Raw genomic sequence first — 24,945 nt, 5'->3', positions numbered from 1 at the left:
GCTGGCGGTGAGGGACCAGTCCGGGCCTGTGCTGCGGGAGGGCACCGGCGAGATGGGAAGGGAGGTGACACGGGTGGGTGGAAGGCATTCAGGTTCCAGAAAGTGCGAACCATCTCGTTTTTAAGAGAGTGTGGATGAGACCCTGGACTCTGTCAGGAAGGGGGACGGATGAAATGGTGGATTTTGGTCACTGAGAGTAGTAGACCTGAAGAACTCTTATTGGGGAAGGCTTTCAGGGGACCCTTTTTCTTGGATTCATAATGCGAGAAATTCATTCTCTGTATGGAATTAATACTTTGGAAGCCAAGGTCTTGGAATAAATAGAAGGGGTTTTATTGTGATCCTCTAAAGAAATTTAGGTTCGTACCAAATGATGGATCTCTTCTAATTCGCTCAGGCTTCGGTGCGGGGAGAACTGGTTTCTGGAAGAAGGTGCTGCTGACTGGTTTCTGTGGGGTAGATTTCTGCTTGCTTAGGGACATGGTCTTTGACTTTGAGGGAGGAAATCGAGGGGTGGGTTAGAAGCAATAAACAGCAGACACTAGTTAGTGATTTAGGGTGTGGTGGTAGCTACTGAGCTCTGGTGTAACCAGAAGGTGAAAGATCCTTGTCTGTGGTTGAGGTTGTTTGTAAGACATCTTGACTACGACTTTTTGGCGAAATGTTAAGCTCTGATGGAAGCCACAAGGAAAAGGTATTTTTTGAGATGTGGTTTTGTCAGCATGGATAAACTTTTAAAGTGGAAAAAAAAGTTGCTAATGTTTAATGTGTACTTTCAGCGTGCCAGAGATTGTGCTAAATCTGTGATTTCTTTTACTCCTCTCCAAACTATGAGGTAGGTGCAGTTATCTCTCATTTTACAGATGAAGAAATAAACAAGATTTAGAAGCCTGCTGCAGGATTGGCAGGTACAGTGTGTGGCAGGTTAGATTTCGAAAGTGCGTCAAGTTGACTTTAGGGCCAAATTCTTGAGCAGTACTGCTTCCAATGAATTCATTCATTAATTCAACATTCATGAGTCCTTCCTTCAATACATGCTCACTGTACTAAGAATAGAGAGATTTAAAAATGCAGTATTTACTCATAAGGAACTGATAGCCTAGTAAAGTAATGTTATAACACAGTGAGATAAGAAACTTAGCTGATAACCATAGCAAATAGTCACTTAACCCGGATTTGGGTATTTATTTGTTAGGGCAAAGGCTTTCCAGAGTAAGGATTGCCTGAGTAAATCTTGAAGGTTGTATTGGAAGGAGCCTGCCAAAGGAGAAGAGCTTTTTTTTTTTTTGGCTGCATTTGGTCTTTGTTGCTGCGTGTGGGCTTTTCTCTAGTTGTGGCGAGAGGGCTACTCACCGTTGCGGTGTGCGGTCTTCTCATTGCGGTGGCTTCCCTTGTTGCGGAGCACGGGCTCTAGGCACGCGGGCTCAGTAGTTGTGGCGCACGGGCTTAGTTGCTCCGCGATATGTGGAATCTTCCTGTACCAGGGATTGAACCTGTGTCCCCTGCATTGGCAGGCGGATTCTTAACCACTGCACCACCAGGGAAGTCCAGAGAAAAGCATCCTTGGTGGAAAAACTGTGTTCACAGGTAAAGCAGTGAGAGGTTGAATTGCTAAGAGTTAAGTGTTGCAGAAGGAGGTGAGAATGACTTGGGATGAGGGTTGGAGATGTGGTCTTGTTTGCAGGATTTTATGTGGGGTAAAACATAATTACATTTACCTTTTAGAAAGGTCACATTGAGGATTGAGTTGAAGGTTTAAACAGCTGAACATACAGTTTCTGGAAACATAGATCTGAGTTTGAATTTCTCCTTCACAATTCCAGCTGCATGACTTTGGGCAAGTCACTTAACCTCTCTCAGAGCTTTAGACCCCTCATCTTTGAAAATGAGGACAATAATTCCTGCTTTGCATTGTTGTTGTGAGAATTGGAAAATATAAAGTGATCAAGCGCTTAGTGCAATGCCTGTTTCATAACCCCTCAACAAATGGGAGATGCAGTTTTGATTGAGTCCAGAGACAGGGAGACCATTTAGAAGACTATTATCCTAGTGAGAAATGCTGTGATTCTGAACTAGGGCATAATGTTTGAAAAAGTATTTGAAAAAGTATTAGGAGGTACATTTTCCATAACTTGGTTACAGAGTGGTGGGGGAGGAAGGAATCAAGAATCACATCTTGGCCTCTGGCTTCATTTGAAGTTATATTAGCTGTGACTGGATTTAAAACTTTTAATTTTTCTAATGGCTTAATGTACATTTATGTCCATTCATTTGTGTGCATCTGTGTGATTGTACATTTATATGCAGGTTCACACTCTCAGAGCTAAGTAGGTAGGACAGGTGTTCCTTAAGGCTGGATTTAGGGGCCTTTGTCTGTAGCATTTGGAGAAAAATAGTAATGTTTGGAAGGCACATTGGGGTAATGGATGCGGCTTCTCATGGCTGAAAGTGACTGGTCTGGGAGGCCTTCTGTGGCTGTTCTGTGGACTGAAGTCCCAACTGTATGTAATCTATGCTATCAGTGGCTCTGGTCTTTCATTCAGGATTAGGTGTGGCTAGTGGTAAAATTTAATCCTGTACAACTCTTTTAAAGTTTGAATCAAAATATGAGGGAACACAAAAACTTGTATTCGATGGAACATCAGAAGCTTCTTCACAGAGTGATCTACTGCTTAGCTGGGGCTCAGTTTGCCAGCACCAGAGCTGAGCCTAAAGGGAAGGCAAGTGATGGAGCAGGAAGGAGCCAGTGTGTATATCTAGTAAAGTGTGAGTGTGACTACATGTCATTTTGGAAGCATTTGGTGATGTGTATTATTCGTATAATTCCTTCTCTTTTATTACCCTGGATGATGTCATTGGTTGTAATTCTTTTATCTCATGACTGATTATCATCATGGAATCGGAGGAGTAACTTCTTGAAACTCCACGCTTTTATTCCTCTTACAGAGTAGTCATGCATGTTAATTTACTCAACATTTATAGAGTAGTTGCTTTATGACATACTGTCTTAGGTTGTTAGGTATTGGAGGTAAAGAGATGATAATAGTCCTTGGCCTCAAAGAATTCAGTATAGAAAGGGAGATGCAGCACAAAGGAAAGAAAGAGTGATATACTTTATCTAGGGGGTCAGGGAAAGCTTTCTGAAGATGGTTTAAAAATATGGATGATAGTGTGGTAGGTTGATTGGAAGGTGAGGGGAGTTTGTATTCCAGACAGAAGTTATAGCATATGGCAAAGCAGGGGGCCATGAAAGTGCATCTTGTATTTGGGTAACTAAATAATTCAGTATTGGTAGAGGTGGGAGTAAAGTGAAAAGAGGAGGGCATAAGCAGGCCATGGAGGCCTTTGGCCTGTAGGTCATCAGTCCATTCATTCTTTCACTCGTTTATGTGTGAATGTTTGCTTACTATGCAACACATAACTGAACAAAAACTGCCGTTATTGGGCTTCCTTGGTGGCGCAGTGGTTGAGAGTCCACCTGCCGATGCAGGGGACACGGGTTCGTGCCCTGGTCCGGGAAGATCCCACATGCCGCGGAGCGGCTGGGCCCGTGAGCCATGGCCACTGAGCCTGCGCATCCGGAGCCTGTGCTCCGCAACGGGAGAGGCCACAACAGTGAGAGGCCCGTGTACCGCAAAAAAACAAAACAAACAACAAAAAAAAAACCCTGCCGTTATGGACTTACATTCTAATTGGAGTGGAGATAGTGAACAGACAAGTAACACAGTATGTCAGATGATGGTAAGTACGATGAATAAAAATGAAGCAATGTAGGAGGATAGATGATGGAGAGCCCTTGAAGGAATTAAGCCAGGAAGGGACATGATCAGGTTGGGTTTGGGTTTGAGAGCAGTCACTTTGGCTACAGTGTTCAGAATGGATTGGAGAAGGATGAGGACGGATATAGGAAGATCCGTTCGGGGAGGCTGTTGTAGCAGAACAGGTGAGAAATAATGAAGGATTAAACCAAGATGATGGCAGTGAGAATAGAGAGGAAAGGATGGATTTGCATTTTGGAAGTTAGTGCGTTAGGTGATATTTAAAACCTGTTACACTTGTCACATGGTCTCCTATGAGTTGGTTCTAATTACTTCTGTCCAGGAACATATATTCTCATTATTTGAAGTTGCAGAGTAGAGTTTTGAGGATGATGGTTTACTTTTGGACCTCTGTTTTCCTTTAGGTGCATGTTACTCCATGAACAATTTCTTTTTGCCCTTGCTTCTGAATGGAGTTTTAGATTCCTAAAAATCATAATAAATGTCAACTAAATATGTGACATTTTTATGCCTTGGTTTTGGATTTTTTCAGTTTTTTTTTTTTAAGTTGCTGTAATGTTATGAAAAAGAGAAGGAAAAAAGCCCTTGTTCACATCTGTCTCTCCATACTGATAACCACTTCTCCAGTTGTAATTTTGGCTCCAACCTCTTTGTGGTTTGCGTTAGTCAAAACTGTTCTATGGCAGTTTTTACAGAGGTTATAAACTCTTATGTTTCAGATCAAAAGAATATCTGATTAAGAAAGCTATTAATTACTTAATTTACTTGCCCATACTGTTACTTATACACACCATTCTTTAAAAAATAATGTATTATTTAACACCTACCAGAAACCTTGGTAGATATTTTCCAGAAGGAAAAACCTGAGTTAACCTCTTGTAAATGTTTCCCAGGAGGACATCTGAAGCCTGTAAGAGCTGATGCATTTCTGCAACAAGGTTATTTGCACAAGTGACCTGACGTACGATTTAACGTCATTTGGCAAAATTAGAGCTTATTTTAGTAGTTATGCTGAATGAAATACTTAGCCTGCATTGAGTTCCTAGCGAGGAATTCTAGTAATAGTAGTAATAGGAGTTTTAATTTGATTAAGTCCTAATATACCAGGTACTCTCCTGAGGCTTTATGTACATTATCTCATTTAATTTTCAGAGTAGCTCTGAAAAGGAGGTGACACTGTATGTATGTTATGGGTGAGGAAGTAGAGGCTTAGAGTAGTTAACTTGTCTAAAGTCATGCAGTTACGAAATAAAAAAGACAGCATTTCAACTCTGATCTGTCTTCCTCCAGAGGCTGCATTTCTTCCCTTATGCAATATTACTGCACTTGATGTTGTTCTCTAGGGGAAATTACCTACTTGGTTGTCATCAAGCTGTTTTCTTTGTCATCCAAGTTTCAAATCTTTTGTTATTGAATAGATCATGATCATATACAGTGTCATAATTAAGAGAACATTAGTTTATATTGTACTTATTATATAAATTATAAAATATATGATCCTGTCAAAATGAAATTCATAATATATACAATGGAATATTACTCAGCCATAAAAAGAAACAAAATTGAGTTATTTGTAGTGAGGTGGATGGACCTAGAGTCTGTCATACAGAGTGAAGTAAGTCAGAAAGAGAAAAACAAATACCGTATGCTAACACATATATATGGAATCTAAAAAAAAAATGGTTCTAAAGAACCTAGGGGCAGGACAGGAATAAAGATGCAGACATAGAGAATGGACTTTAGGACACAGGGCGGGGGAAGGGTAAGCTGGGACGAAGTGAGAGAGTGGCATGGACATATATACACTACCAAATGTAAAATAGATAGCTAGTGGGGAGCAGCCGCATAGCACAGGGAGATCAGCTCGGTGCTTTATGTCCACCTAGAGGGGTGGGATAGGGAGGGGTGGGAAGGAGACGCAAGAGGGAGGAGTTATGGGGATATATGTATATGTATGGCTGATTCACTTTGTTATAAAGCAGAAACTAACATAACATTGTAAAACAATTATACTCCAATAAAGGTGTCTAAAAAAAAAAAGAAAGTATAATGCATTGTTTAAAAAGATAGACCAACCTGTTTCCTTTTGTGAGTGAATTTTGCCATTTGACTTGTGAGAGAAAATGGTATCGAGAATAAAAGGGAAAGAGGAGGAGGAGGACTGTGGAAGACGCCAGATCAGAGGAGAAAGGAGGAAAGGAGAAGAAGTAATGGGGGATTTACTGCCTGGGTGTAAATTAATTATCTTTGGACTGTAAATGAATAAGAAACCCTGAAGACTTAATCTCCATGGTTATTTGGTATCATACTTCTCTTAGATTGGAAGTATCATTTTGAGATGGACGACATCTTCTGTAAATAGACTTCATTATGTCAGGAAGTTTCTACTATAGAGCCATCTACCTTCTGGTCACTTAATAAAAATATCTACTAATAAATTAAGTGATCTCTTTTTAGGATGCAGAGAAATGGAGTGCTGTTGTAGTCAGATGAGATACTTTATGGAACCGTTTAAAAGCAAGTGCTGGGGCTTCCCTGGTGGTGCAGTGGTTAAGAATTCACCTGCCAATGCAGGGGACTCAGTTTCGATCCCTGGTCCAGGAAGATCCCACATGCCGTGGAGCAACTAAGCCCGTGTGCCACAACTACTGAGCCTGTGCTCTAGAGCCTGTGTGCCACAACTACTGAAGCCTGCGCGCCTAGAGCCTGTGCTCCGCAACAAGAGAAGCCACCACAGTGAGAAGCCTGCGCAGTGCAATGAAGAGTATCCCCTGCTCGCCACAACTAGAGAAAGCCTGCGTGCAGCAAGGAAGACCCAACACAGGCAAAAATAATAAATAAATAAATAAATAGCAAGTGCTAAGCAAGTATTACTCCTTTTGGTTTTATTTTCTTATTACTGAAATAAGATACTAATAATAAACTAATCTTCAACAGATTATGTTCATTTCAAATCCAAACCAAATTAAGGTATTCTAAGTAGGGTTTACTCTCTTTATTTGTTGGGCTTTAGGGGTAATATTTAGTTATACCTCTGTCCCACATCTGAGTTCAGAATCAGTTGAGAAGTAAGAGTCAGAATATAGACAGATGGAGTAAAAATGTCAGCTTTATTACCAATAAAGCTGGTTGGAGTATACGGCTTGGATCTGGGCTACCTAATATTTACCCTGAATTAGCTATGCTCAGTCACAAGTAGTGCTGGACCACATATTTCCTCTGCAAGGGCAGAGTCGGCTCTGGGAAACCTCATACATGGCACTGAGAGACTAGAGTATAACCTCTCCATAGCCGATAGATTGGAGAGAGAGAAAAACAGCTGACCCCAGGTGCTTAGTGCCTCCTCTCAGAAGCCACTAACCAGGTAAGTCACTCTTCCCATGAGAAAGAGTGAATGTGTGAGGGCTGGGGAGAGGCCAGGACTGTTACCTTTCTGAAGTCCCTCCACATGGGAAACTGGAGGCTGGAGAATGGAGGTTTTGCTGGAATGTTTTTGGAGAAATTAAGGGAAAGGGCTGAAAACTTTTTGGTAAATAAACAGTCTTCCACCTATATCATTTGCATGTATTATCCACATTGCCTACTGAATATATTATAGTTTCCTTGGTAGGACAGTTAGCGTCCTCCAGGAGGATGTCTAAATCAGCCTTTCCAAGCTGTCTCTTATTTCCTTGATACCTACTGTGTACTCTAGCTACATACCAGAATTATTGCTGTTACCAGAACATGGTCTTCCCTTCCCCTTTTCTTTTTTTGATATGTTAGTGTGTCTCAAAGTATAGTACACATAGCACTGATGGTCCTGAGATAATTTGGGGTGGTACAAACCTTATTTGGATAGTTATAAATGTTTGTATATATACTTATTTTTGTTAACCTTTATTGAACTTTTACAAATTTATTATAAAAGTAAATGCATAAATCTGAAGTTTACAGCTTACTTTTTTTTTAAATTTTGTTTTTGGCTGCATTGGGTCTTCGTTGCTGTGCATGGGCTTTCCCTAGTTGTGGCGAGCGGGGTCTGCTCTTTGTTATGGTGCATGGGCTTTGCATTGCAGTGGCTTCTCTTGCCGCAGAGCATGGGCTCTAGGTGCGCGGGCTTCAGCAGTTGCAGCACACGGGCTTAGTAGTTGTGGCACGCAGGCCCTAGAGCATGCAGGCTTCAGTAGTTGTGGTGTGTGGGCTCAGTAGTTGTGGTATGCGGGCCTTAGGGTGCACAGGCTTCAGTAGTTGTGGCGTGCGGGCTCAGTAGTTGTGTCTTACAGGCTCTAGAGTGTAGGCTCAGTAGTTGTGGTGCACGGGCTTAGTTGCTCCGCGGCATGTGGAATCTTCTTGGACCAGGAATCAAACCTGTGTCTCCGGCGTTGGCAGGCAGATTCTTAACCACTGTGCCACCAGGGAAGTCCCTTTGCTTAGCTTTCTTAAAAGAAAAACATTAATGTCTGACTTTGATTCTCTTCTCTTAAGCATTCGTATATTTAATTCTAGGTCTTTCTGTAGTTAAAATATGCTTACTCATTAAGGAAGGCTGTTACCATTCTAGGTAACTGCAGTTACTTTTGACAAGGGAGTTTTGCCTCTTGAGTGAGATCATCTTAACACTCACTAAGAAAAATACTGTGTTGTAAATAATATTTGGCCTTGCCAGCATATCTCAAGTTACTAACCAGAGATTTGGGTCAGGATGCTGACCGGATTCTTGTCAGTAACTTTACTGGGACTCTCCAAACTCTATTTATAATTGCCATGTCAGCCACCTCATAGCACCAAGTGCGGAGCGTTCATGTATTTCAGGACCTTGTAATCAAGTAATACGAATTATTTAATTTTTATATTCACAGTTTGCAACCACAGATTATGTGGTTGGATTTTTCATTTCTTCTAAAGACGTTTGAACTTAATAGGAATCCAGCATCAGGGATATTAAAATGACACCCACTTGAATTCTATTCTGCTGTCAACTCATATTTTATAAATTACTGTCCACTAGAGCTTTCTGTGATGATGGAAATGCTCTGTGGTCTTCACTGTCCAATACAGTAGCCACTAAGCACATGTGGCCATTAAGCACTTGAAATTAAGGGGCCATTAAGCGGCTAGTGTGACTGAGGAGCTGAGATTTAAATTTTGTATGCTTTTAATTAATTTAAATTTAAGTAGGCACATATGGCTAGTGACACTATGTTAGCACAGCTATAGTTTGAAACTTGACTCATTATCTATCTTTTCTTGTTCCCAAATGAAGTTACTGTTCTGAGTTTTCTTATTTCTCTAAATATTAGCACCAGTTCTATAGTCACATCCTTCAGCCCTTACTCTTGAACGTCTTTCCATTTTTTTTTCTTTTTTCCAACTTTTAAAAATTGAAGGATAATTGACTTAACAATGCTATATTAGTTTCAGGTGTACAACGTAATTATTTGATATTTTTATGCATTACAAAATGATCACCACGTTAAGTCTACTTATCATCTGTTATCATACAAAATTATTACAATATTACTGACTTATAATCCTTAATTGTACATTACATCTCCATAACTTAATTTTTTTTAATAACTGGAAGTTTGTATTTCTTAATCTCCCTTACCTATTTCACTCATCCCCCGCAATCCCCTTCCCTCTGGCAACCACTATCAGTTTGTTCTCTGTATTAATGAGTCTCATTTTTAAAATTTTATGTTTGTCGTCTGTTTTGTTTTTTAGATTCTACATATAAGTGAAATCATGCAGTATTTGTCTTTCTCAGTCTGACTTATTTCACTTAGCATAATACCCTTTAGGTCCATCCATGTCGTCACAAATGGCAAGATTTCATTCTTTTTTATGGCAAGTAATATTCCATTGTGTGTGTGCCATATATTTTCTTTATCTGTTCACCTATTGATAGACACTTAGGTTGCTTCCATATCTTGGCTTTTGTAAATAATGCTGCAATGAACATAGGGGTGCATATATCTTGGATCATATGGTGGTTCAATTTTTAGTTTTTTGAGGAACCTCCATACTGCTTTCCATAGTGCTGCCCAATTTACATTCCCACCAACAATGCACAAGGGTTCCCTTTTCTCTGCATCCTCAACAGTGCTTGTTCATTGTCCTTTTGATAATAACCATTCTGACAGTTGTAATGTGATAACTCATTGTACTTTTGATTTGCATTTCCCTCATGATTTGTGATATTGAGCATCTTTTTATGTGTCTGTTGGACATCTGTATGTTTTCTTTGGAAAAATGTCTATTCAGGTTCTCTGCCAATTTTTAAATTGGGTTGTTTGGGGCTTTTTGATGTTGAATTGTGAATTCTTTGTGTAGTTTGGATGTTGACCCTTATTGGATATATTGTTTGCAGATATTTTCTCCCGTTCAGTAGGCAGTTGTTGATAGTTTCTTTCACTGTGCAAAAGCTTTTTAGTTTGATGTAGTCTCATTTGTTTATTTTTGCTTGTTTCTCTTGCCTGAGGAGACATATCCAAAAAAGTATTAAGACTGTTGTCAAAGAGTGTACTGCCTGTTTTTTTCTAGGAGTTTCATAGTTTGAGGTCTTAAATTTAAGTCTTTAACCCTTTTTGAATTTATTTTTGTATGTAGTGTGAGAATATAGTCCAGGCAGATTCTTTTGCAAGCTGCTATTCAGTTTTTCCAGCACTATTTATTGAAGGGACTGTTTTTTCTCGCCTCCTCTGTCATAGATTAATTGAACATATAAGTGTGGGTTCATCTCTGGGCTCTCTGTTCTGTTCCATTGATCCATGTGTATGTTTTGGTACCAGTACCACACTGTTTTGATTACTGCAGTTTGAAATCAAGGAGTGTAATATCTCTGGCTGTGTTCTTTCTCAAGTAGAGAAAGGTGCTTTTGGCTATTTGGGGTCTTTTGTGTTTCCATACAAATTTTAGAATTATTTGTTTTAGTGTGAAAAATGCAATTGGTATTTTGATAGGGATTGCATTGAATCTGTATATTGCATTGGGTAGTGTGATTGTTTTAACAGTATTACTTCTTTCAATCCATGAGCACAGTGTATCTTTCCATTTGTTTGAGTCATCTTCAGTTTCTTTCATCATTGTCTTATAGTTTTAAAGTACAAGTCTATTACCTCTTTTGTTAGGTTTATTCCTAGGTATTTATTCTTTTTAAAAATTAATTAATTTATATTTATTTATTTTTTTGGCTGTGTTGGGTGTTCGTTTGTGTGCGAGGGCTTTCTTTAGTTGTGGCAAGCGGGGGCCACTCTTCATCGCGGAGCACGGGCCTCTCACTATCGCGGCCTCTCTTGTTGTGGAGCACAGGCTCTAGATGCGCAGGCTCAGTTGTTGTGGCTCATGGGCCTAGTTGCTCTGCAGCATGTGGGATCTTCCCAGACCAGGGCTCGAACCCGTGTCCCCTGCATTGGCAGGCAGGTTCTCAACCACTGCGCCACAAGGGAAGCCCTATTTATTCTTTTTGACGTAGTTTTAAATGGGTTTGTTTTCTTAATTTCTCTGATAGTTCGTTATTAGTGTATAGAAGTGCAACATATTTCTGTATATTAATTCTGTATCCTGCAACTTTTCTGAATTTATTGATGATTTCTAGTAGTTTTTTGGTGGCATCTGTAGGATTTTCTATATGTAGTGTCGTGTTATCTGTAAACAGTGACAGTTTTACTTCTTCCTTTCCAATTTGGATTCTTTTTCTTGCCTGATTGCTGTGGCTAATACTTCCAATACTGTGTTGAATAAAAGTGGTGAGAGTGGGCATCCTTGTCCTGTTCCTGATCTTAGAGGAACGCTTTCAGCTTTTCATTGTTGAATATGATGTTGGCTGTGGGTTTGTCATTTGTGGTGTTTATTATGTTGAGGTATGTTCCCTCTATACCCACTTTTTGAGAATTTTTCATCATAACTCGATGTTGAATTTTATCAGTAGCTTTTTGTGAATCTATTGAGATGATTGTGTGATTTTTATTCTTCAGTTTGTTAGTGTGGTGTATGTGGAAAATCAACCATCCTTGCATCCCTAGGATAAATCCTTCTTGATCATGCTGTGTGATCCTTTTAATGTATTAATATATTTGGTTTGCTAATATTTTGTTGAGGATTTTTGCATCTATGTTCATCAGTGATATTGGCCTGTAATTTTTGTTTGTTTGTGGTGTCTTTGTCTGTTTTTGGTGTCAGGGTGATTTTGGCCTTGTAGAATGAGTTCAGAAGTGTTCCTTCCTCTTCAATTTTTTGGAATAGCTTAAGAAGGAAGCTATTTTGGGTAGAATTCACCTGTGAAGCTGTCTGGTCTTGGACTTTTGTTTGTTGGGAGATTTTGTTTTGTTTTGTTTTAGCTACTGGTTCAATTTCATTACTAGTAACCAGTCTGTTCATATTTTCTATTTCTTCCTTAGTCAGTCCTGGGAGATTGTGTTTCTAGAAGTTTATCTGTTTCTTCTAGGTTGGTCAATTTGTTGGTGTATAGTTGTTTGTAGTAAACTCTTTGTCCTTTGTATTTCTATGGTATTGGTTGTAACCTCTTCTTTTTCATTTCTGATTTTATTTAATTGGGCCCTCTCTTTTTTTTTTCTTGAGTCTGGCTAAAGGTTTATCAATTTTATCTTTTCAGAGAACCGGCTCTTAGTTTTATTGTTCTTTTCTATTGCTTTTTACTCTCTCATTTATTTCCACTCTGATCTTTATTATTTCTTTTGTTCTACTAACTTTGGGTTTTGTTCTTTTTCTGGCTCCTTTAGATGTAAGGTTAGATTGTTTATTTGAGATTTTTCCTGTTTCCTGAGGTAAGCATGTATTGCTATAAATTTCCCTCTTAGAAATGCTTTTGCTGCATTCTATAGATTTTGGATCATTGTGTTTCCATTTTCACTTATCTCCAGGTATTTTTTGATTTTCTCTTTGAATTCTTCAGTGACTCATTGATTGTTTGGTAGCATGTTGCTTATACCCCACATGTTTGTGCTTTTTGCAGTTACTTTCTTGTAGCTGCTTTCTAGTCTCATAACATTGTGGTTGGAAAAGATGCTTCATATGATTTCAATATTCTTAAATTTATTGAGACCTGTTTTGTGGCCTGGCATGTGATCTATCCTGGAAAATGTTCTATGTGCACTTGAAAAGAATCTGTATTCTGCTGTTTTGGATGGAATGTTCTGTATAGTTATTAATTCAATCTGGTCTAATGTGTTGTTTAAGGCCAGTGTTTCCTTATTGATTGTCTGGATGATCTGTCCATTGATGTAAGCGAGGTGTTAAAGTCACCTACTGTTACTGTGTTGCTGTCAATTTTTCTTTTTATGTCTATTAATATTTTATGTATTTAGGTGCTCCTATGTTGGGTGTATATATATTTACAATTGTTATTTTTTTGGTTGGATCGATCCCTTTATCGTTATGTAATATCCTTCTTTCTCTCTTTTTGTTTTAAAGTCTATTTTGTCTGTTTTAAGTATTGCTACCCTGGCTTTCTTTTCATATTCATTTGCATGGAATGCCTTTTTCATACCCTCACTTTCAGTCTGTGTGTGTCTTTAGATCTGAAGTGAGCCTCTTGTAGGCAGCATATATATGGGTCTTGGCTTGCTTTCTACTCAGCCATTCTGTATCTTTTGAACAGAGTATTTAAAGTAATTATTGATAGGTATGTACTTATTGCCATTTTGTTGATTGTTTTGGAGGTGTTTTTGGTGGTTCTTTTTCTGTTTTTTTGTTTCTTCTTTTGCTCTTCTCCCTTGTGATCTGATGATTATCTTTAGTGTTATTTTGGATTCCTATCTCTTTTTTGTGTGTGTATCTATTAAAGAGTTTTGGTTTGTGGTAACCGTGAGGTTTATATATAGCAATCATATATACTTGGTTATTTTAAGTTGTTGATCCCTGAAGTTCAAATGCATTTTAACAATCCTGCGTTTTTACACCCTCCCCCATGTTCACTATTTGTGACATCATATTTTACATTCTTTTGTGGATGCACGCTTATTGTGGATACAGATGATTTTTCCTACTTTTGTCTTTTAACCTTCCTACTAGCTTTATAAGCAGTTGATCCATTACCTTTACTGTATATTTTGCCTGTGCCAATGAGATTTTTCCTTTTGTTCTTTTCTTTTTAATAAATTTATTTATTTATTTTTGGCTGTGTTGGGTCTTCATTGCACGCTGGCTTTCTCTAGTTGTGGAGAGTGGGGGCTACTCTTTCTTGTGGTGTGCAGGCTTCTCATTGCAGTGGCTTCTCTTGTCGCAGAGCATGGGCACTAGGTGTGCGGGCTTCAGTAGTTGCATCACATGGGCTCAGTAGTTGTGGCTTGCGGGCTCTAGTGCGCAGGCTTAGTAGTTGTGGCACACAGGCTTAGTTGCTCCGCGGCATGTGGGATCTTCTTGGACCAGGGCTTGAACCCGTGTCCCCTGCATTGGCAGTTGGATTCTTAACCACTGGGCCACTAGGGAAGCCCTTCCTTTTGTACTTTTAGTATTTATTTTTCTTCTTTTTTTCCTTTTTTTTTTCTGGCTATGCTGCGTGGCATGTAGGATCTTAGTTCCCCAACTAGGGATTGAACCCATACCCCCTGCAGTGGAAGCACAGAGTCTTAACCACTGCACCACCAGGGACGTCCCAGTACTTTTCATATTTCTAGTTGTGGCCTTTCATTTTCTGCTTAGAGAAGTCCCTTTAACATTTCTTATAAAGGGGTTTCATGGTGCTGAACTCCTTTAGCTTTTGCTTGTTTGTGAAGTTTTTAGTCTCTCCTTCAAATCTGAATGAAATCCTTCCCAGGGAGGGTATTCTTGGTCTAGGTTTTTCCCTTTTATTTCTTTAAATATATCGTGCCACTTCCTTCTGGCCTGCAGAGTTTCTGCTGAAAAGTCAGCTGATAGCTTTATGGGAGTTCCCTTGTCAGTAATTTGTTGCTTTCCCCTAGCTGTTTTTAATATTCTCTCTTTATCTTTAATTTTTGCCATTTTAATTACAGTGTGTCTTGGTGTAGTCCTCTTTGGGTTGATCCTGTTTGGGACTATCTGTGCTTCCTGAACCTGAATGTTTGTTTCCTTTCCCAGATTAGGGAAGTTTTCAGCTATTATGTCTTCAACTATGTTCTCTGCCCCTTTCTCTCTTCTGGGACACCTATAATGAGATGTTAGCACACTTGACGTTCTAGAGGTCTCTTAAACTATACTCATTTTTTAAAAAATTATTTTTTCTTTTTTCTATTAAGCTTAGGTGATTTCCACTGCTGTGTTTTCCAGTTTGCTGATCTGTTCCTCTGTATCATGTAATCTGCTGTGGATTTGAGTGTATTTTAAAATCTTGGTTATTGTATTCTTCATCTCTGGTTCTTTATGTTTTCTATCTCTGTTAAACTTTTCACTGTGTTCATCCATTTTTCTCCTGAGTTCTTTGAGCATATATATGATCATTACCTTGGACTCTACTGGGGAGATTGCTTATTTCCACTTTGCTTAGTTCTTCTTTTGGGGTTTTGATTTGTTCCTTTGTTTGGAACATATTCCCTGTTTCCTTTATCTGCCTCATTCCTGGTGTGCCTGGCTCTGTGGCCTGGGGAATCCTGGGGCTGGTGCTTGTCCACTGTGGGTGGGTCTGGGCCTGGTCTGGTGGTGGTAGTGGCCAGTTCCCTGGGCAGCTGACTGTGGGGCTGGGGGGGTCTTGGGTGCCTGCCCACTGGTGGGCGAATAAGCCCCAAGTGCTAATATGCTAGAGGGAGGACTCCAGAATGGCACTTTCCCGTACTGTTGTTTTCATACTGTAGAATGAGCTCCCCAAAATGTCTGCACCAGTATCTGTCCCCAGGGGGAGTCCCAGTTGCCTCCTGCCTCTCCCAGGAGGCTTGCCAAGATCAGCAAGCGGGTCTGACCCAGGCTCCTTTCAAATTACTGCCTGTGTGCTGGGACTAAGAGTGTGTGAGATTTTGCACGCACCCTTTGAGAGTGGAGTCTCTGTTTCCTCCAGCTCTCCCATACACAGGCCCCACTGGCTTTCAATGCCAGCCATTCTGGGGCCTCATCTTCCCAGTGCAGGACCCCAGGCTAGGAAGTCCGGTGTGGGCCTCAAACCCCTCACTCCTTGGGGAGAACTTCTCCATGGATTCCGTTATCATTCTGTTTGTGGGTTGCCTATCTGAGGATGTGGGTTTTGAGTGTACCATGTCTCTGCCTCTTCTACCAATCATGTGGTTCCTTCTTTATATCTTTAGTTGTGGAAAACCTTTTCGGCATCTTCAGGTGATTCTCATAGATCATCGCTCTGTAAATAGTTATTATCTTGTTGTGCCTGTGGGCGGAGGTGAGCCCAGGGCCTTCCTACTCTGCCATCTTGGCCATGCCCCTCTTTTCATTCTTTTAACGTTGAACTCTCTTTTGAATTATTCAAATTAATTCTATGGTCCCTCTGCTGCTTTTGTACATGTTTGTCTTGTGTGATCCTCACAATTATCCATTTTATAGATTAGTAACTGAAGTTCATAGACACTTGCCAGGTAATAGTCACTTGTTACCTAGTAAGAGTAGAGCTTAGATTTGAGTCCAGACCTTTTCTCTCAAGTCTAGAGCTTTTTCCTTTATACTATACTGATATAACCAAGTCGTATTCATTTTTTCTTCACAATCTTTCTCACATTCACTTTGTGCACTAAACAGATATTTATCAGTCATTTGTGTTCTAGGTGCTTAGGTTGTATCAGTGAACAAAATGGACAAAGATTTTGCCCTCATGGAGCTTATGTTCTAATGAGTGAAATGGGTAATTATTTATTATGTTCAGTTAAATTGTTAAGTCTCTTAGAAGGTGGTAAGTGCTGTGGAAAAAAGAAAAAGTGGAGCAGAGTAAGGAGGAAGGTTCAGATTTTAAACAGGATGTTATTGGAGAACATGGCATTTGAACAAATATTTGAAGGTGACAGAATTTAGCTGTATTCTTATCTAATTAAATGAGTATTCCAGGCAGAAGAATAGTCAGGTGAAGTTTCAAAGGGGTGAGGAGATGGCTAAAGAGTATCCAACTGATTTAGGGTGCAGGCATCCTAAGGGGAGGCGCACATGTGTCATATTAGGAGGGTAACAATGAGACTGGTGTAGCTGGAGTGAAGTCATAACCTCCTACCCCCAACCACTGTTTAAAGTCTGTACCTTTAAAATCTCAGCTTCTAACTTACCTGTCTCTTCTGTTCTAGGCAAGGTCTCTTATTCACATCACATTTTCTAACTTCCACACCTTTTCTTGTGCCATTCTCTAAAAAACCTTTGCTTATTTGACACCAGGCTTCAGGGTTTATTGTTTTGGGGATCTTTTCTTTTTGTTTTTGAGAATTGAGGGGAGGACACTCTGGGTCTGTTACCTCTTCCCTGTGATTTCTCACATTATGAACAGTAACTCTTAAAAGAAAAATACTGTTAAGTATCATGCAATGTAACATCTAGGCCTGGAGCCTTACTTCATTTAAATCAGTTGGATACTCTTTAGCCATCTCCTCACCCCTTTGAAACTTCACCTACCCAAGTTTGTTGGTGATTTATTCAGTGTTTTCTGTGTGCTAAGCACTGAGGAGGATTAGAACATAGTTTTTGCCTTCTGGGACTTGCAGTTCTACTAAGGAAGAGTGACGTGTATTTTATTACTGCAAGGTGCTAAGTGCTATAACAGATGTATGAGAGGGAAACGGTGACTGGTACAGCAGTGGAAGGGCAGCTTCATTTCAAAGAAACATAGATTGGAAGAGTTGGAAGAGTATTATTCTATGTCACGATGGAAAAATTCTTATATCTGAGGGTGAAAACATTGATGAGAAGATTTGGATGATCATAGAATATATTCCCAGTTTTTCCCCATTTTAAAGAACGCTATGATAACCTTTTTACAATTAAATCCTTAAGAATTTTTTTAAGGCACATTTTTAAAAAGGGCTTAGCATTGGAACACATGATTCATTTACTTTGTTGGCAGAGTCAGAAATAAAGGACAACTGCTTGTTTGGACTTAATTTTGACCAAAAATAAAGAATTGGACGTGATTGGAATCCTAGGAGAAATACTGCTGTTGTATTTGAGCTGATTTCTATCGTATATAATTTAAGAAAGCAGCTTTCTAGAAATTCAGATAAAAGGAAATTATATGTTTTGGCCTGAGTTGCTAATGGGAAACCAAATAATGACCATAGGAAGCCTAGGAAACTGTTCTTTACCCTGCCTGGGCCTCTGAGGTGATGAGAAGGAGAGAGAGCTGAGGCAACTGGCTTAGATATGCCAATTTAAACCGCTTATTGTTATCAGTAAATAATGTATACTCCACACTTATTCAGTTGGCTCATACTTACCGTTTGGACACATCCCTCTATATGAGGTGATACGCTTTAAGGATTATAGTCTTAGCAGTTTCCTTTTTCTCCCAACATATTATTTTGAAAAAATTTAGACATATTGCAAAATTGAAATCATAGCTTGATAGTTAAGGAGTGTTGGAGCCAGAAGACCAAGATTTAAATCCTAGGTGTATCGTATGCTGTTTATGTGACCGTGGACAGTTACTGACTCTCAACCTGTTTTCTCATGATTTAAATAGAGATAATAACACGTATATCACTGGATTGATGTGAGAAGTAAATGAGATAATGATTGGAAAATGCTTAGCTTTATTTTACAGCATTTTGCAATACTGTTACTGTTGCAGTAAACTGTGTAGAAAGGAGTAATAAGAATCCTGTGCTGAAATAGTTTCTGAAGGTGGAAGCACGACAAGAAGTGGGAAGTCGTCAGTGGAAACCATGGCATTTTAATAGCAAGAACAAATTTCTAATAAATATCACCTTATGCATTAGAGAGGAAAGGAAGAACCTGAAGAGTAAAGAGCATCAGCAGTTTCGCGTACTACATAGTAGGCTGCTGGTCAGTATCATGCACATGTTGGTCACCCTTACATTATTTCTCATTTTGCAACTCTTCTCATTGCTCTTAGGAGTCACGGCCCACTGCTGCCTCTACTTGGTATGTGGCCTTGGTGACCACATATATTGGAATGTGAATAAACATATTATTGTCCGAAAGACAAATTATTTGATAAATCGTTCTCTTAATTTTTATGCTTTGTAAATGTATTAACTAGGAAATTTCCATAACAGGTCAACTTTCCAAAATTTGGATCAGAAAATATTGTCTCCGTGTAGCTCTTGTTCCCCCCTTCCAGGATAATCCTTTGTAAAATTTGGATATAGATCTGTCCACCACCTCTGTCATGTAACCAAATCTCCATTTCCTGTTATCCCTTTCCTCTGTCTTCCACAAGGTGAGTGCCCCCACTTTGTCTTCTTGCTGCCGTGTTCTGTTACAAAACTCTACTCAGGTCAATCCTCTCCTATAGTGCAGTGAGCTTAAAGTTTTAATTTTTTTCCCCTTCCTCCATATCCAGTCCCTCTTGATTTTGATAGAGTTTGGGTGAGAGCAGCTTGATTTTAAATCATTTACATTATTGTTGACTATATTCCCCACACTGTACGTTTCATACCTGTGACTCATTTATTTTGTAACTAGAAATTTGTACCTCTTAATCTCCCTCATCTATTTCTCTCATCCCTCCACCCACCTCCCCTCTGACAACCACCTGTTTGTTCTCTGTACCTGTGACACTGTTGCTATGACTTTGTTCATTTGTTTTGTCTTTTAGATTCCTACATGTAGGTGAAATCATACAGTGTTTGTCTTTCTCTCTTACTTATTTCACTTAGTATAATACCCTCTAGGTCTGTACATGTTGTCACAAATGACAAGATTTCATTCTTTTTTGTGGCTGAGTTATATTCGATTATACATGTGTCAGTCACATCTTTGTAGGTTGCTTCCATATCTTGGCTATTGTAAATAATGGTGCAATCAACATAGGGGTGCATATCTCTTTTCAAATTAGTGTTTTCATTTTCTTTGGATAAATACTTAGGAGTGGAATAGCTGGAGCATATGGTAGTTCTATTTTTAATTTTTTGAGGAACTTCCACACTGTTTTCCACTAACACTGCATGAGGGTTCCCTTTTCTCCACATCAGGACTCTGCTTTTAAAGTGAGCACCCAGGGCTTCCCTGGTGGCGCATTGGTTAAGGATCCGCCTGCCAATGCAGGGGACACAGGTTTGAGCCCTGGTCTGGGAAGATCCCCCATGCCCCGGAGCAGCTAAGCCCTTGCACCACAACTACTGAGCCTGTGCTCTAGAACCCGTGAGCCACAACTACTGAGCCTGCGTGCCACAACTACTGAAGCCCATGCTCCGCAACAAGAGGAGCTACCGCGATGAGAAGCCTGTGCACCTCAACAAAGAGTAGACCCTGCTCGCCACAACTAGAGAAAGCCCGCCCGCAGCAATGAAGACCCAACACAACCAAAAATAAATTTAAAAAAATAAATTAAAGTGAGCACCCAAGGTGATATTTATACTCCCAAGAAGTTTGAGAACCTCTGTGGTTGTGACTGGGTCCTGATTTTAATATTTCCTTTTCTCTCCCCCCAAACTTTGTGGGGTTCATTTTTTTCTGTGAGTTTTCCAGAAGCAAAGGGAATAATCCCAACTACCTGTCATTCAAGGTAGAAGGCTGCTGCTTATTATTATTGTGATTATTTTAAGTAAAAAAAACATTTGTTACAGCTAGAATGCTATGGATATCAAGCAGACGTGGACTTCAGTCTCAGCCTTTTTAGGGTCTTGTCAAGAGTATTGAGTTGTCCCCTGGAAGACAACTTGTTCCCTAAGAAAGGGAACTCAGAGGCTTGGTTTTCATGGTAAAATGACATACAGATTTTTAGAGACATTCATATTCTCTTGTTCAGTTTTATAGTTTTTACAAAAATGAAAGGCTGTATCAGAAATGGCCTTTGGTTGCTTACAGGTTGGTCAGTAGCTTGTGATAAAGTTCCTCTTCCAATTACTAGCAAGCAGGAGGGAGCAGTGAAAGTTAAGTAACATTTTCACAGTTGGTTGTAGAGAAATTCTGGAATTGATTACCTAAATTGCCACATTGATTAGTTTACAGGTGGACAGTGGAGAAAACAAATTATGAAATTTAAAGTATAGGTCAGGGAGCACACATGGTCAAGGGAAGTATACATTCTTGTTCTTTGTCTTTTGCTAAGATAACTACCTGATATTGATTTGGGCTGTTTTCCTCATTACATAGACCAACACATGAGGGTGAACAATAGAATGGTTGTGCCTTTCCAGGCCTTCAGAATGGCAGATACCAAGTTTGTGTGAGTGTGTGCATGCGTACATGCCTACCCTAGCACAAAATATTTGGAATATGTATGACTATAAGTATGAATGATTAATAGTCTGTATTTCCATTTTCAACGAGATTATTCAAACAATAATGAATTTCCAATTGGTAGAATTTGGTAGGGTGTAAGACAAATTTGGGGGTCAGGGAACATCCCCGAGGAGCCTGCAGTGAGTAATGAGTGCCAGATTATTCTGCCAAGGGGTAAGGCTGGCCTTGCTTTATTTATCCCAGTCCTCCCTTCTTTTCCAACTCTTTGTGCCTCTGTCTATAAGATTTTTTCCCCCATACCTGTATATTCCTTTTTCTTCCATTCATTAATTCATTGTGAGTATAATAGGAATTGGACCTTGGGGACACAACTTTTGACCCTTGAATTCAGGTTTTAAAAACTTTCTTCACAGTACCAGATTCTTGTAAACTATAAAGAGTTGACTGTAGGAAATTAAATATGTATTTGATATGCTGTATGTTTGAAGCTGACTCATTTGTAATGGAATTCTATCATTTAAAAAAAACCCAAAACTTGTAGAGATTGCTAAGTAACCCAACAATGGGTTTTATAACGAACCATCGTGGAATTTCTGTATGTATGTGAAAGAAACAATTGTCCTTTTGGAACAGAGAGAAACTTCACTGAGACTCAAGGGCTGAGCAGCGTATTTGCTTCAGGTTCAGAGTTGTGGTAATCACAGTCCTTTAGTTCATGGCATTTGCCTATGAACAAATGTGAGGCCTCTTTTATTTTTATTTCCTCAATCTCTGGTTTCTAATCCCATCTCCCCCCCTCCCATGGGCACCCATGAATGTTCTTAAATACATGTGTATGTGTTTTATAAAATATGCAGTATTATTTAGCGTGTGTATTTTTATTTGCTTAAATTGTATTATGCTGTAGATCATATTGTTTCTCCTTTTGTGTTCACTACTATTTTAAAAAATCTCTTCATGTTTCTGTATATATATCTATCTCCCTCTCTGCTTCTGATTGCTGCATAGTGTGTCAGGGAATTTACTTACCACTCACCCAATCCTTTAGTGATGCCTCCAGCTACTCTTACAAATAATGCTCCAGAGAATATATCACACATGTTTCCTTATGGAACTGTGTGTGAATTCCTCCCAAATGTATACCCAGGAGCTGTATAGCTGGGCCATAGAAATGCCATTACCTATGAAAAGTTAGCACACCATTGCTCTGTGGAGTGGTTTACCAGTAATGCTTTTCTGTTTCTCTTTTCCATGTTCTTGCTGACAACTTTCTGCGTCTAAAGTCTTATATTTTATCCATTTTACACTATCACATTGGATAAAATTAGAAAATTGATTGACTTAACATGGAAGGGCCACATTTTTATTATGGCAACTACAGTTTTAATTTAGGGGATATTGAGGGAAGATTGAAATTCCTGTTGAAGTTCACAGAGTTGCATGATAATGTCCAGGTTTTGCAAGGAGAAGCACACTGTTGTCTTGTTGGGCACGAATGTTATCTTGTTGACCTGTCCAGAAACCGGATCTTGTTAGGGTCCCAGAATCAATCATAGTAAAGTAGTTTGACTTGTGTTAACTACCTTCACTAGTGACCAAAGTTAGAGTGCCAATAGACAAACTCATGATGAAAAAATAAAATTGTCAAGCCCCCTGGACATTTCAGTTGGCCAGTTTTTCTCTGTAGGAAATGAAGTATAGTTAGAAGAGTTAGTGAGTTTTATATCAGGGCAAGAGGAAATATTCTATGATTCAGATGTTTGATAGTGTCAAGCTTTCAGAGCCTGATGCCATTTATCTTTTTTCTAAGTCATATTTTTTAACAGTCTTAGAACTGCAAGATTTGTTGTAGCAGTGTAAATTAAGTGTGATTATCTATCCATGTCTTCTGTTTGAGTTTTTCTATTCTTTTTTTTGTAAAGGGGCTTTCTTTTATAGTACACATAAATTATTACACTTATAACTAAGCTACTTGGATTAACAACTATTTGAAAGGGGATTAGTTGCACTGTTAGATTGAGACAACAAGCATTGTAAATAGTTGTATGGGAATTTTGCTACTTAGTTTTTAGAAATAATTTTGTAGGACCTGTAGACTAGATGTGACCATGGTTTTAAATGTATTTTAAAGCATACACATTTTAAATTAAATTTAGAATTAAACAGTATTCTGCAGATTTCTCCCCTCATTAGGCCTTTATATTTCTAATGAGAACTCAGCTTCAATTTTTTTAGATAAAAGAAGCTAGTAGGAAGATTGTTTCATTTATAGGTAGTTTTTGGTAGCATATCTTTTCAGGGAAATATTCATTTTATTTAGCAGATCTTGGTATCTTTCTCATCACTTTTATTTTTTACTTCACTTTCGTGATTTCCTTTGGATTATTTGGGTCTTAAAGTAATTAAACACATTACCAGATAATGAGGATTTTAATTAGCACCAAAAACTCCTTGAAAGATCAAAAAAAATTTTTTTTAACTTCTACAGATTATAATACATATGGAATTAATTTGAATTTAACTGATACTGAGCTTTGTTAGTAGAAATCCAGCATTGGGGCTTAAGTTTCATACTTCAGTTTTTATTTTTCAAAAGCTCTGAGATCATATGATCTTTTTCTCATTGTTTAAATTAGAAAATATAGATAACAATTTGGTTTTTTATCTGAACTGAGCAGTGAAGTATCTTGTATTAGAATTTTGATTTTTGGAACTATATTGGAAAAATATATATTTTTTAGTTATCAGCTAGCTGAACTTTTTTTTATTGCTAACCCCAAATAAAAGTAGCTCAAAGCATATTTTCCTTTTCTTTATTTTCCAGTGAAAACTATCATGATTAGAAATAGTAATGATAGGGACTATGCATTTATATCGGGATGCTTGCAACATGTCATAGTGCTTAGAAAAATATTGATGTGATGAAGAGTTTCCTTTAAATCACTAGTGGAGGAATAGTAATCTGACTTAATCTATGTTTGTACAGAGACTTAAAAATGAAAATTTCCCATTTTAAGAATAAAGAAAGGAACTCTGGTTTTGATAAAGATAATGTTAAATCTAAAATTTCAGTTAAAAATGGTGCAAAAATCAGCACTGGGAAATGCAGAATACTGAGTATGTATAGCATGGGAGAATACTGCCACCTTGTGTACGTGTGGTGCTATTTTAATGTCTCCTTTTTCTTTTGTTATGCCAGCTAATACAATGTGCTTTTTCACTATTTGATACTGTGGTCAGATGTGTAAATGTGTAAAACATGGACTTGTGTGTGTGTGTGTGTAGTAAAATCAATCCAGCTTTTCTTGTTTCTTGGAGGGGGGTGGGGGAGTCTTGTATCTTGAGGACATTAAATTTGTAGTTAGCGCTAAGAATTGGAAAGTGTGAGAGATCAGTCTGGTTAGTTGATTTCTGTGGTTAGTTGAGAATTGAGTTCTTTTATTTGAATCTTATGGAAAGTTGGTGATTCTTTGATCATTCTTCATTTCGGTGCTTGTAGTGCTTTGGAATCATTATGCTGAATGGCAGAATTCATTATCCTATAGATAAAGGGAGTACAAGGCATTGGGTATCCTAATACAACCAGATTCCTTGATGCTTAAATGTTTTCCTTTAGGTCAAGTGCAGAAGAATGACTATAATAATAACATGTAATAGTGCTTAGAAAAATATTAATGTGATGAAGAAGAGGTTCCTTTAAATCATTTTAACTACCTGAGAGCATGACTTAGTGGGTTTCGAATATTACCTTTCTGAAGAGAAAGAATGACAAGACTGGGAGTTCACTTTCTGATGCTCACAGCTAACTTAGCGCTGTAATCATGAGTACTTCTCTGGGCACACATTTCTTCATCTGAAAAATGAGCAGTTGAACTGGATGGTTTCTAAGGACCTTTTTAGTTTTAGGATTCTATGACCGTGTAAA

The 24,945-nt window shown here is 38.6% G+C and overlaps 1 protein-coding gene across 3 annotated transcripts in view; it reads left to right on the top strand.

Moving 5' to 3' along the window:
* Positions 1 to 24,945, top strand: part of AGPS (alkylglycerone phosphate synthase) — a 280,454-nt gene that overhangs the window by 414 nt on the left and 255,095 nt on the right. Inside the window, exon 1 of one of the 3 annotated variants that reach the window (XR_003793973.1) lies at positions 1 to 694. The exons of 1 other annotated variant lie outside the window; for it this stretch is intronic. The gene's annotated coding sequence lies outside the window, so the exon portion shown is untranslated. Of the gene's footprint in view, positions 695 to 3,605; positions 3,944 to 24,945 lie in introns of those variants that run through there. One more of the 3 variants, XR_003793974.1, reaches the window with a different exon arrangement.

The sequence above is a fragment of the Monodon monoceros genome, unplaced genomic scaffold (genome assembly GCF_005190385.1).
Source record: "Monodon monoceros isolate NGI ecotype Baffin Bay Population unplaced genomic scaffold, NGI_Narwhal_1 Super_Scaffold_16, whole genome shotgun sequence".
Lineage (NCBI taxonomy): Eukaryota > Metazoa > Chordata > Mammalia > Artiodactyla > Monodontidae > Monodon > Monodon monoceros.
The sequence above is the reverse complement of the archived record's forward strand: the minus strand, read 5'-3'. Positions and strand labels throughout refer to the sequence as shown.